General features: G+C 38.1%; 1 pseudogene; it reads right to left on the bottom strand.

The window, feature by feature from the left end:
* Positions 1 to 9,461: 9,461 nt before the first annotated feature.
* LOC137770560 (GTP-binding nuclear protein Ran-like) lies at positions 9,462 to 10,137 on the bottom strand (annotated as a pseudogene).
* Between the last annotated feature and the right edge of the window lie 2,753 nt (positions 10,138 to 12,890).

The raw sequence follows: 12,890 nt of genomic DNA, 5'->3' as shown, positions 1-12,890 counted from the left end.
TCCTCTCCCCACTGCTAACCACTAGCTTGTTCTCTATGAGTCTGTTTCTGTTTTGTGATATTCATTCATTTGTTTTATATTTTTAGATTCCACATATAAGTGAAAACGTACCTGGAGGGTATTATGCTTATTGAAGTAAGCCAGACAGAGAAAGAAAAATACTGATTCATTTGCTTTTTTGTTTTTCTGTTTTGTTTTGCTTTGGTAGTTAAAAATTTTTTTTTATTATTTATTTTTTGGCTGCGTTGGCTCTTCGTTGCTGTGTGGGCTTTCTCTAGTTGTGGCAAGTGGGGGCTACTCTTTGTTGCGGTGGGTGGGCTTCTCACTGAGGTGGCTTCTCCTGTTGCAGAGCAGGGGCTCTAGAGCACAGGCTCAGTAGTTGTGGCACACGGACTTGGTTGCTCCGCGGCCTGTGGGATCTTCCCGGACCAGAGCTTGAACCCATGCCCCCTGGATTGACAGGTGGATTCTTAACTACTGTGCCACCAGGGAAGTCCCTGAGTCATTTGCTTTTAATAGGTGAGTTTGTATCAAATATTTGCATTTCCTGAAGTTACAACACAAAGATAGACTTCTAGTTAGTTAAACAAATGTTTCTGTAAAAATATTCAAACTTTTACAGTGTGGAAAGTATGACACATCAGTTCTAAAATTTTTACCCAAGAGTATTAAAGAACAATATTGGTGTATTTGAATACAAGAATTCTGAGGCATATTCCTGTTCAGTTTTCTCATGTTTAGAACAAAGCTAAATGTTTAAAGCATCTCTTAAATGAGCTGTGAAACTATATGACATAGACATATTTGTTAGCATATATATTTATATTGATAGATTTAATTTTTGATGTATTTAAAATTCCCCAATATTCTTTTTTAAAAAATCAAAATATAACATGAATTTGGCTTAAAACCCAATTCGCTGTCCCAGAGGCAACCACTTCGAATCATTTCTTTTTTTTTCTTTTTTTTTAGGTTAAGAAGTGTTTTTATTTAGTGAGAAACACACTCCAGACAGTATGGGCCATCTCAGAAGGCGAGAGGCCTGAATCATTTCTATCTTTAGTTTTTAAAAATTTTCAAATTTCTAAACAATAACTTTACTCAACTATTTCTTTACTAATTTTAGACACTATCAGTCCATAATATGACAGATGAGGGTTTTGTTCATTTACACACACATCATTAGTCCCACTCTTTACTCCCAATACCATTATTCCACTGTATTTATTCTTTCTATTGGTTACTTTTGTTACTCTTATTAAAGTACTTAAATCTCTTGACTTAGTTGTTTATTGCTGTACAACAAATTACACTAAAAGTTAGTGACTTACAACAGCAATAAATGCTTATTACCTCACAGTTTCTGTGGGTCAGGAATTTGGAAGCAAATTAACTGTGTGTGTGGTCCTGGCTCATGAGATTGTAGTCAAGTCATCAGCTGGAGCTGCAGTCATCTGAGGACTTGACTGGGGTTGAAGAATTTGCTTCCCAAACGGCTCACTCACATGGATGTTGAGTTGGTGCTGACTGTTGGTGTTGACTTTGTTCCTTGCCATCTGCACTTCTCCACAAGGCAACTTAAGTTCTTCACTACCAGACATTAGCTGCCCCCAGAGCAAGTGTTCCAAGAAACAGCCAGGTGAAAGCTTCTGTGTGCTTTATGGCCTAGCCTCAAAAGTCACACACCACCATTTCTGTAATAGCCTCTGGATTATACAGCTTGCGTGAGGGGACTACACAAGGTCAAGGATAACAGAAATGGGGTCATCTTCTTCCCTCTGGCTTCCGTGATTCACATCTAACCACCACCACCCCCCCAAAAAAAATACACTTACCTCTTCTCAAGATGTCACAAGAGAAGGATATGCTATGAAGGATACTTCATAGCATCTACTGGAAGTCTGGGATCTTGCCATCTAAACTAGTGTAAGTGTAGGTGTGATTACCTGAGTATAGGTACTGTACAGATCCTGTTAACCTGAACACCTGTAAACTAAAGCGACGTGTTGTCTGCTCCACACATTCAACATACAGTAGTGGGACAGACACAGGATAAACCATTATAGACAGTCCCATTTAAAAGTGGAGTAAAAGTGATCACTTGTCCATACCAATTCTAAAATCCAGTTGGAATTTTCTTGATTGGAAAGTTTCTTGACTCAGCCTTACTCCTTTCCTGGAATAGTTCTCATTGCTCTGCCTTCTGGGCTACTGTTGCCATCCTTTGAGTTACCCTACCTTTTCTATGAACAGTTGCCTGTGTTTGCTTGCTTCCTGCCTGTAAGTTTGTGGGTCCAGTGCTTCTTTCTTTTCATATGTTTCTGTCCCTTTCAATCCAAGCTAGCAATATTTCTTCCAGTATGATTTTCTTTGGGGGGATTTATTCCATTAAACAGAAATGCACACATAGGGTTTCTTTATGATAACCCTTTCATCTTGATCTTCAGCTAAGACTGTTGAGAAAGAGCACCCTTAAGCTTCTTAGAAAGCTCTATTGTTCTTAGATCCTTTTGAGGTATTAGCAAAGGATTTTATAGCCACACCCTTGACTTCACCTTTTTCCTGGCACTTTTTCCAGACAGTGCCCAGGATTTTGTATTCTACTAAAAGCCATACCTGAATTTTAGTGTTGTTTCCTACCTGGAAAGACTGGAAAAATTTTTACAGCTGGCGTCATCAAGTCCTGGCTTCTTTGTACAAAAATTCTTTCTCCAGCTTATCTCTTTCCTCTTGTGTTTCAATATAAGCGGCAAGAAGAAACCAGGTGGCACCATCCACCTGCCTGTGTGGAGATCTTCACTAGATCACCCAGTTCATTAGGTACATTTTTTATTTTCCATGTTACTTCAGGCAGCGGTATTGCTATGTTCTCTCTCTACATAACAAGGATTCCCTTTGTCTGGTATTCAGTTACATTTTTCTTAGTTTTATTTAACCTCTCACCAGCAGCCTCCTCTAAGGCCATGCAGGTTCCACCAAAAGTCACTTCAAGGCACTTTAGGTTTTCACTTACCCTTTTTTTTTTTCAGCTTCCACCCACTGCCCAGTTCCCAAGCCACTCCCACACTTCAGTTTTTGTTATAACATCACTTCACTTCTAGTACTAAAATCTGTGTCAGTTATCTATTGTTGCCTAAATAATCACTCTAAAACTTAGCTGTTTAAAATAGTGATAAACATTTTGTATCTTAGACAGTTTCTTTGGATCAGAACTTAGGAGAGGATTAGCTAGGTGGTTCTGATATAGGTTCTCTCATGAAGTTGCGGATGAGATGCTAACCAGGGCTGTAGTCATCCAAAGGCGTCCACTTCCAAGAACGACTCACTCACATGGATTGCAAGTTGGTACTAGCAGTGGGCAGGAAGCCTCAGATCCTCATCACATAGACATCCACAAGACTATACCAGTGTCCTCATTACCTGGCATACACCAGGAGCAAGTGATCCAAGAGAGAAAGCCACATGGAAACTACAGTGTCTCATAAGAACTAGCTTTGGAATCACACACCATCATTTCTGCAAGATCTTCCTGGTCATACATTTATATCAGTCATACTAAATATAGGAAAGGACCATACAAGGGCATGAGTACCAAGTGTCAGGGATCATTGGCTGCCAGTGTGGAGGCTGGGTACTGCACCTCTCTTTCTTACTCATCATGTACAGGCTGCATCTCTTAGATTGCCAGTTAGTAAATAAAGATACTAGCTCCTCTAGTATACTTGCCCCTCGTATCTCTACCACTACCAACCTTTTCCACCATCCAACTGTTGCCAGCTGTCATTTACTTACTTATTTATTGCTAAAGTTAAGAATATTTACATTCTGGCCATTAGCCAGACTCATCAAGAAAAAGAGGGAGAGGACTCAAATCAATAAAATCAGAAATGAAAAAGGAGAAGTTACAACAGACACCGCAGAAATACAAAGCATCCTAAGAGACTACTACAAGCAACTCTATGCCAATAAAATGGCCAACCTGGAAGAAATGGACAAATTCTTAGAAAGGTAAAACCTTCCAAGACTGAACCAGGAAGAAATAGAAAATAGGAACAGACCAATCCAAAGTAATGAAATTGAAACTGTCATTTAAAATCTTCCAACAAACAAAAGTCCAGGACCAGATGGCTTCACACGTGAATTCTATCAAACATTTAGAGAAGAGCTAACACCCATCCTTCTCAAACTCTTCCAAAAAATTGCAGAGGAAGGAACACTCCCAAACTATGAGGCCACCATCACCCTGATACCAAAACCAGACAAAGACACTACAAAAAAAGAAAATTACAGACCAATATCACTGATGAATATAGATGCAAAAATCCTCAACAAAATACTAGCAAACAGAATCCAACAACACATTAAAAGGATCATACACCACGATCAAGTGGGATTTATCCCAGGGATGCAAGGATTCTTCAATGTACGCAAATCAATCAATGTGATACACCATATTAACAAACTGAAGAATAAAAACCATATGATCATCTCAATAGATGCAGAAAAAGCTTTTGACAAAATTCAACACCCATTTCTGATAAAAACTCTCCAGAAAGTGGGCATAGAGGGAACCTACCTCAACATAATAAAGGCCATATATGACAAACCCACAGCAAACATCATTCTCAACAGTGAAAAACTGAAAGCATTTCCTCTAAGATCAGGAATGAGACAAGGATGTCCACTCTCACCACTATTATTCAACATAGTTCTGGAAGTCCTAGCCACAGCAATCAGAGAAGAAAAAGAAATAAAAGGAATACAAATTGGAAAAGAAGAAGTAAAACTGTCACTGTTTGCAGATGACATGATACTATACATAGAGAATCCTAAAACTGCCACCAGAAAACTGCTAGAGCTAATTAATGAATTTGGTAAAGTTGCAGGATACAAAATTAATGCACAGAAATCTCTTGCATTCCTATACACTAATGATGAAAAATCTGAAAGAGAAATTATGGAAACACTCCCATTTACTATTGCAACAAAAAGAATAAAATACCTAGGAATAAACCTACCTAGGGAGACAAAAGACCTGTATGCAGAAAACTATAAGACACTGATGAAAGAAATTAAAGATGATACCAACAGATGGAGAGATATACCATGTTCTTGGATTGGAAGAATCAACATTGTGAAAATGACTATACTACCCAAAGCAATCTACAGATTCAATGCAATCCTTATCAAATTACCCAATGGCATTCTTTATGGAACTAGAACAAATCATCTTAAAATTTGTGTGGAGACACAAAAGACCCTGAATAGCCAAAGCAGTCTTGAGGGAAAAAAACGGAGCTGGAGGAATCAGAGTCCCTGACTTCAGACTATCCTACAAAGCTACAGTAATCAAGACAATATGGTACTGGCACAAAAACAGAAACATAGATCAATGGAACAAGATAGAAAGCCCACAGATAAACCCACGCACCTATGGTCAACTAATCTATGACAAAGGAGGCAAAGATATACAATGGAGAAAAGACAGTCTCTTCAATAAGTGGTGCTGGGAAAACTGGACAGCTACATGTAAAAGAATGAAATTAGAATACTCCCTAACACCATACACAAAAATAAACTCCAAATGGATTAGAGACCTAAATATAAGACCAGACACCATAAAACTCTTAGAGGAAAACATAGGAAGAACACTCTTTGACATAAATCACAGCAAGATCTTTTTTGATCCACCTCCTAGAGTAACGGAAATAAAACAAAAAATAAACAAATGGGACCTAATGAAACTTCAAAGCTTTTGCACAGCAAAGGAAACCATAAACAAGACGAAAAGACAACCCTCAGAATGGGAGAAAATATTTGCAAACAAATCAACGGACAAAGGATTAATCTCCAAAATATATAAACAGCTCATTCAGCTCAATATTAAAGAAACAAACAACCCAATCCAAAAATGGGCAGAAGACCTAAATAGACATTTCTCCAAAGAAGACATACAGATGGCCAAGAAGCACATGAAAAGCTGCTCAACATCACTAATTATTAGAGAAATGCAAATCAAAACTACAATGAGATATCACCTCACACCAGTTAGAATGGGCATCATCAGAGAATCTACAAACCACAAATGCTGGAGAGGGTGTGGAGAAAAGGGAACCCTCTTGCACTGTTGGTGGGAATGTAAATTAATACAGCCACTATGGAGAACAGTATGGAGGTTCCTTAAAAAACTAAAAATAGATTTACCATATGATCCAGCAATCCCACTACTGGGCATATACCCAGAGAAAACCATAATTCAAAAAGACACATGCACCCCAATGTTCATTGCAGCACTATTTACAATAGCCAGGTCATGGAAGCAACCTAAATGCCCATCGACAGACGAATGGATAAAGAAGAAGTGGTACATATATACAATGGAATATTACTCAGCCATAAAAAGGAACGAAATTGAGTCATTTGTTGAGACGTGGATGGATCTAGAGACTGTCATACAGAGTGAAGTAAGTCAGAAAGAGAAAAACAAATATCGTATATTAACGCATGTATGTGGAACCTAGAAAAATGGTACAGATGAGCCGGTTTGCAGGGTAGAAGTTGAGACACAGATGTAGAGAACAGACATATGGACACCAACGGGGGAAAACTGTGGTGGGGTGGGGATGGTGATGTGCTGAATTGGGTGATTGGGATTGACATGTATACAATGATTTGTATAAAACTGATGACTAATAAGAACCTACAGTATAAACAAACAAACAAAACAACTAATACTAAACTTTCATTGGGTTATCTGTATGGAAATATGTTAATATAAATGTTTCAGACATTACGTGAAATTTCTGAAAATCTTATATGTTCTGGTATAATGTTATAAGTCATAATTCTAGTTATTACTTTAAAATGTATATCTCAGAAAAAACTAAATTTCCTTGTCAATGGCACTATTATGAACTTTCATCAAATCTTTAACCGTGGTCATTTTTAAGTCTTTTGTCATTTACAGACAGTTCTGGGTGTACTCTGATGCTTTTGCAAATATGTTCCTATAAAAGGGTTTCATCTTCAAGGAATTCATAGAAAAGACTCTGACAAGTACAGGTTTCTGGTAACTGACCGTACTGCTGAACTGAATGAATAAGCATTTTCAGAACTCTAATGAAAAACTGATGAACTCATAGAAGTGCTAACAAAAGATCAAGATGAAAAAAAAATTAATTACATGGGACTGAGTGAACTGATGAGGATGATTATAATTTTTGTGACTTTCTGTTTGAATTAAAAAAAAAATCCCACAAGGACTCAGAGGCAAAGAATACAGAAATCAATTTTCACTGCAAAGTAAAGGAGCTATTGCAGTGGAGGATTACTGGACTGAATGTCAATATTATGACATAATATGAGTGTGTTTCGTGTTTGGTCATTGCAATCATTGTTGCTTTTGTTGTGGTCATCCATTTACAATGCTTGGTGTCAGTCTATTTATCTCTTGTAAAAAAAAAAAAAAAACCTAAATAAACTAACAACCATTAAAAAAAAAAAACATTGTAACATTGAGCTACATCAAAAAGATAGGATAAAGTGCTCCCAGATGGAAATAACAACTTCCTCAGCATCCACATTTCCCATGAATGCACAACCATCATCAATACCATGTATGTGGGCTGGGGGTTACAGTAGGAATGATCGTCCATTCACATCTTCTCTTTATCAGGTATCTTTGTACCCTCCTAACTCCTCCTGACTGACGGTGGAATTCTGGCTTTGGGCTCACCATGCATAAATAACTTGAACAAAACAACCCAAAAAAAAAAAAAAAAAAGAATATTTACATTCTATTCTGAAACCATAATTCATATCTATGCTTTGTCTCAGTTAATTCTAGAAACTAAAATCAGTAAATAGCATTTATATTCTTATAGCTTTATAAATAATGTAAAGAGCCAAGTAGTGAGCAATGATATTGCTTCTTTCCTTTTTGTTCCAAAGTCAAATTCCTATGCCATATAAAGAATAATATTTAAATTAATTCTATTTCCTTCTAATTCAACAGTTGTTCAAATTTATTTATTATGCCATTTTAAATTTCTTTTCTATTTAAACCACATCCTTCTGTGCATTTTTATTTCCCTGGAGTTTGATGGTCCATGTTTTTTTATCATTGGTAGAAGAAACCTATGCCTTCTAAATACCTCCTATTCCTTACCTTTTCTATCTATTAATTATCTACTAAAAGTCAGTCTGATTTTTTTTTTTTTAATTTGACCACACCATGCAGCTTGTGGGATCTTATTTCCCCAACCAGGGGTTGAACCTGTGCCCTCAGCAGTGAAAGCACAGAGCCTTAACCACTGGACTGCCTGGACCGCCAGGGAATTCCCAGTCTGATTTTTCTATTGCTATGGATATATCTATTCAGTGCTTTCAGCCTCATAGAACAAAAAGCACAACTCAAACTGGACTAAATAATAACTGAAAATCCAAGATAGGATGGCTTTCAGAGTTGGTTGATCTGGTTGCCTCATGAATGGAGGGTAGCTACCTTCACTTAGGGGTACCTACTTCCTCATTCATGACTAGTGGAGACAGAGAGTGACTACCAGAAACCTTTCCAGTATAATAAGAAGAAACATTCTCAGATCACCCTCACAAATCTTTCCTGCTGCTTCAATGATCATTCCTGAGTCTGTCACTCAGGAGGAGATTTACTCTGATTGGCATATGCCAATAAGAGTCTGTTCCTAATGCTGGAGGTGAGGCCAGTGCCTTCTAAATCATATGAGCTAAATGGAAATCTAGAAACTTGAATATCAGGTTTCTCTTGGGAAAATAAAGGGATTTGTGAATTCTGGGTAGGCAACTAACCATACATTTTTAAAAGGATGGCTTTTTAGGTTTGGGGGTTTTACAATGATGTTTTAGAGTGTAGTTCTTTTTCCTTTATCTTACTTGGCATGCAACAGTCTATTTCAGTTTGAAGTCTTGTGTTTTCTTTCAGCTACAAAATTTTTCATATGTTATTTCTTTGATAATTTCTCTTCCATGATTTTTCTCTGTCTAGTCTTTAGGTCAGTTATCTCATTTGTATTTGTAAAGTAATGACAGCCTCTACTGAATCCCAAGTTTGTTTGCTTGTTTGTTTTTAGATATTTCAGATACAACTTGATTTTGATTTTAAATGAAAAAGAATGGAAATGACAGTAACAAACAAGATTTCACCACTGAATATTGTGATGTGACTGTAGCAGTCTTATATTTGAAACTCAAGAAGGAAACAGCTGTGTTCCCAAACAGCTAAGTATGTAGGTCCGAAAAAATGAAGGCATTTTGTTTAACTGCTACATTCACTCCAAAGCCCATTCATCTCCTTCAGCAACCCAAAGATTAAGCACATGTTCTGCTTAGCTATATAATAAAGTGGCAAACATGCTGCACCACTGACATCACAGGACAGTCGCCTATAAACTAGACTTCTGATGCTGGGCTCCAGCTTCATTTTCTCACAAGTCATCATCTTCATCCAAGAGAGCAGTTGTCTGAAAAACCTCTAGCTCATGCTCACACTGCACTGCCAAGGCTGGGTCCGTGACCACCTCTGGTGGGTCAAGAGCAGGCATGGTGATGAACTCCAAGTTATGGTCTTTGATCAGTTTCAGAAGAAGGGCTTTTCAAAGTTGTAGTTACTTTTGGCGGAAATGTCGTAATGCTGAGGATTCTTCTTTTGGTGGAAGACAATTGATTTTGCTTTAACTTTTCTGTCCTTAACATCCATTTTGTTGTCACACAACACAATGTGGATGGTTTCACATACTTGTACCAGATCTCTATGCCCATGAGGCACATTCTTGTAACTCTTGATGTTACATCGAACATTATAATGATACACTGAGCTTGGATATAATAGCCATCTCTCAGTCTACCAAATTTCTCCTGACCAGCTGTATTCCATACATTGAACTTAATAGGTCCTCTGTTGGTATGGAACACAATGGGATGGGCCTCAACACCCAAGGTAGCTATATACTTCTCAAATTCACCAGTGAGATGACATTCCTCAAATGTAGTTTTTCCAGTACCGCCATCACCAACCAATACATGTTTGAACTGAACTTGGGGTTCTCCTTGGGCAGCCATCCTGATGTTAATTCCAGAAGCGTCTCCACATCCGTCTGACTGAGGGCTCTGAATCCCAAGTTTTGATCCTTAGTTTCAATAAATATATTCATCTTTTCATTAACTTACTCATTGAATTATTTATTGAAACTTTATTAAATGTTATAAAACAGGCACTGAGCTATGTGGTAAAGATACAAATATAAGTAAGATATTTTCCCTGCTCTTAAAGGACACCTGTCTAGTGGGGAAGATATACTGATGTATACAGTGTTGTAGTTGAAATATGTGCAGAATAGAATTGGAGTCCAAAGAGGAAATAGACTATTTAATTGGATAGCAGACAGAAAAGACTTCACAGAGAAGGTGATACTTAAGCTGCATCTTGAAAGATGAGCAAATACTCATCAGGTCAGTGGTGGGCAAGGAGTCAGGGCTTTCCAGGCAGGAGAAGCAAAGTAGTACGATGTTCTCAGAGAAATTTCAAGAAGTTTGAAAGGGATTGTTTGTAGAACTGTGGTATAGAATGAGAAGGGAGAAGTAAGTAGGACCCAAATCATGGAGGACCTTATATGCCAGACCACAGAGTTTGGACTTTATCCTGTAGGTAAAAGGGTTTTAATTAGCAGAGCGACATGGTCATAATTATGTGCTCAGATACACCACACTGGTTATGATGCAGAAAGTGGATGGAGACGTTAGAGCCTGGGAAACCAGTTACATTGCTATCATTACATATCAAGTGAGGGATGATGATTACATGATCTTATAGATCAGAATATGTCACCCCAAAATATGCCACTCTGGCATAATGATTATTTTGAAGTGAAAGCAATTGAGAAAAAGAGCACAGGACGAGCTCTCTACCTTCTTACTATGTACCTGAAAGCAAGATAACAAATTCCCTTTGTGAAGATGTCCTCCTTCCCCTTTATATACCAGAGAGAGAATAGCAATCTTATCACCAGAGATGAGATGGCACTGAGAGTCTACTAACTTGTCATTATCCACTTTTAGCTTACCATGTATTTGCCTTTCTACAATTTGCCATCCCTAGAAGCTTAAAGTTCCTTTTCTTCATCTTGTCCCTTCTCTTTAAGTGTATCCTCCTTCATCCAAATGACACCAAAGCCTCCAATATTAGCCATGTATTTGGAATTATTCTCTTCTTTCTATGAAGACCGCCACACCCTGTTCCATGCCACATAAAACTTTTATCATCAGATAAACGTGCATGCCTTTTTTGCTGTTACTCTGTTGCTTGTCAGTTTATTTCATACATCCAGCTGGAGAATCTAAGAGCGTAGAGGAGAAATTTCTTCCCCTCCAGTCTGAAGTCATAGAAAAAAGAATGAAGAAATATGAATGATATGATAGAGGTTGCATTAATGAAGCTTGACTAGATGTGAATGAGGGGATGGAGTACAGAACTACCCAGAGTGACAATCGAGTTTCTGGTTGGGTAAATAGCTGGGCATTGATGCCATCCACTGAAGTATCAAACATAGCAGGAAGAGCAGCAAAACATTTCGAGAGAAGATAATGTGGTTTTGATACCGGACAGGGCTCTTGGCCTTCCCCAATAAATAGAAATTGACTAGAGGCCAGAAAAGAAATTCAGGCAAGTTTTATTGGGGCCCCTGCTGCAGCAGTGGGGAGAGAAAAAAAGTAACAGGTTCTTGCTCTCACCCTGAGGGGTAGCAAGCTCTTTCCTAATATGGGGTGAGGGTAGAGGTGTGTCCAGGAGTAGGGCCAGAGAGGCAGCTTAGGTGTTTTCCCACCCTTTTTGTTTTTCTCAACATCTTTATTGGAGAGTAATTGTTTTACAATGGTGTGTTAGTTTTTGCTTTATAACAAAGTGAATCAGCTACACATATACATATATCTCCATATCTCCTCCCTCTTGCGTCTCCCTCCCATCCTCCCTATCCCACCCCTCTAGGTGGTCACAAAGCACCGAGCTGATCTCCCTGTGCTATGCGGCTGCTTCCCACTAGCTATCTATTTTACATTTGGTAGTGTATATATGTCCATGCCACTCTCTCACTTCATCCCAGCTTACCCTTCCCACTCCCCCTGTCCTCAAGTCCATTCTCTACGTCTGCATCTTTATTCCTGTCCTGCCCCTACGTTCTTCAGAACCATTTATCTATTTGTTTATTTATTTACTTAGACTCCATATATATGTGTTAGCATACAGTATTTGTTTTTCTCTTTCTGACTTACTTCACTCTGTATGACAGACCCTAGGTCCATCCAGCTTACTACAAATAACTCAATTTCGTTTCTTTTTATGGCTGAGTAATATTCCATTGTAAATAGAGCTGCAATGAACATTGTGGTACATGACTCTTTTTGAATTATGGTTTTCTCAGGGTATATGCCCAGTAGTGGGATTGCTGGGTCATATGGTAGTTCTATTTTTAGGTTTTTTAAGGAACCTCCATACTGTTCTCTATAGTGGCTGTATCAATTTACATTCCCACCAACAGTGCAAAAGGGTTCCCTTTTCTCCACACCCTCTCCAGCATTTATTGTTTGTAGATTTTTTGATGATGGCCATTCTGACTGGTGTGAGGTGATACCTCTTTGTACTTTTGATTTGCATTTCTTTAATGATTAGTGATGTTGAGCATCCTTTCATGTGTTTGTTGGCAATCTGTATATCTGCTTCGGAGAAATGTCTGTTTAGGTCTTCTGCCCATTTCTGGATTGGGTTGTTTGTTTTTTTGATATTGAGCTGTATGAGCTGCTGGTAAATTTTGGAGGTTAATCCTTTGTCAGTTGCTTCATTTGCAAATATTTTCTCCCATTCT

This window comes from Eschrichtius robustus, chromosome 10 (genome assembly GCF_028021215.1).
Source record: "Eschrichtius robustus isolate mEscRob2 chromosome 10, mEscRob2.pri, whole genome shotgun sequence".
In the NCBI taxonomy this organism is placed as follows: domain Eukaryota; kingdom Metazoa; phylum Chordata; class Mammalia; order Artiodactyla; family Eschrichtiidae; genus Eschrichtius; species Eschrichtius robustus.
Note: the sequence above shows the minus strand (reverse complement) of the source record. Positions and strands in the feature narration are given on the sequence as shown.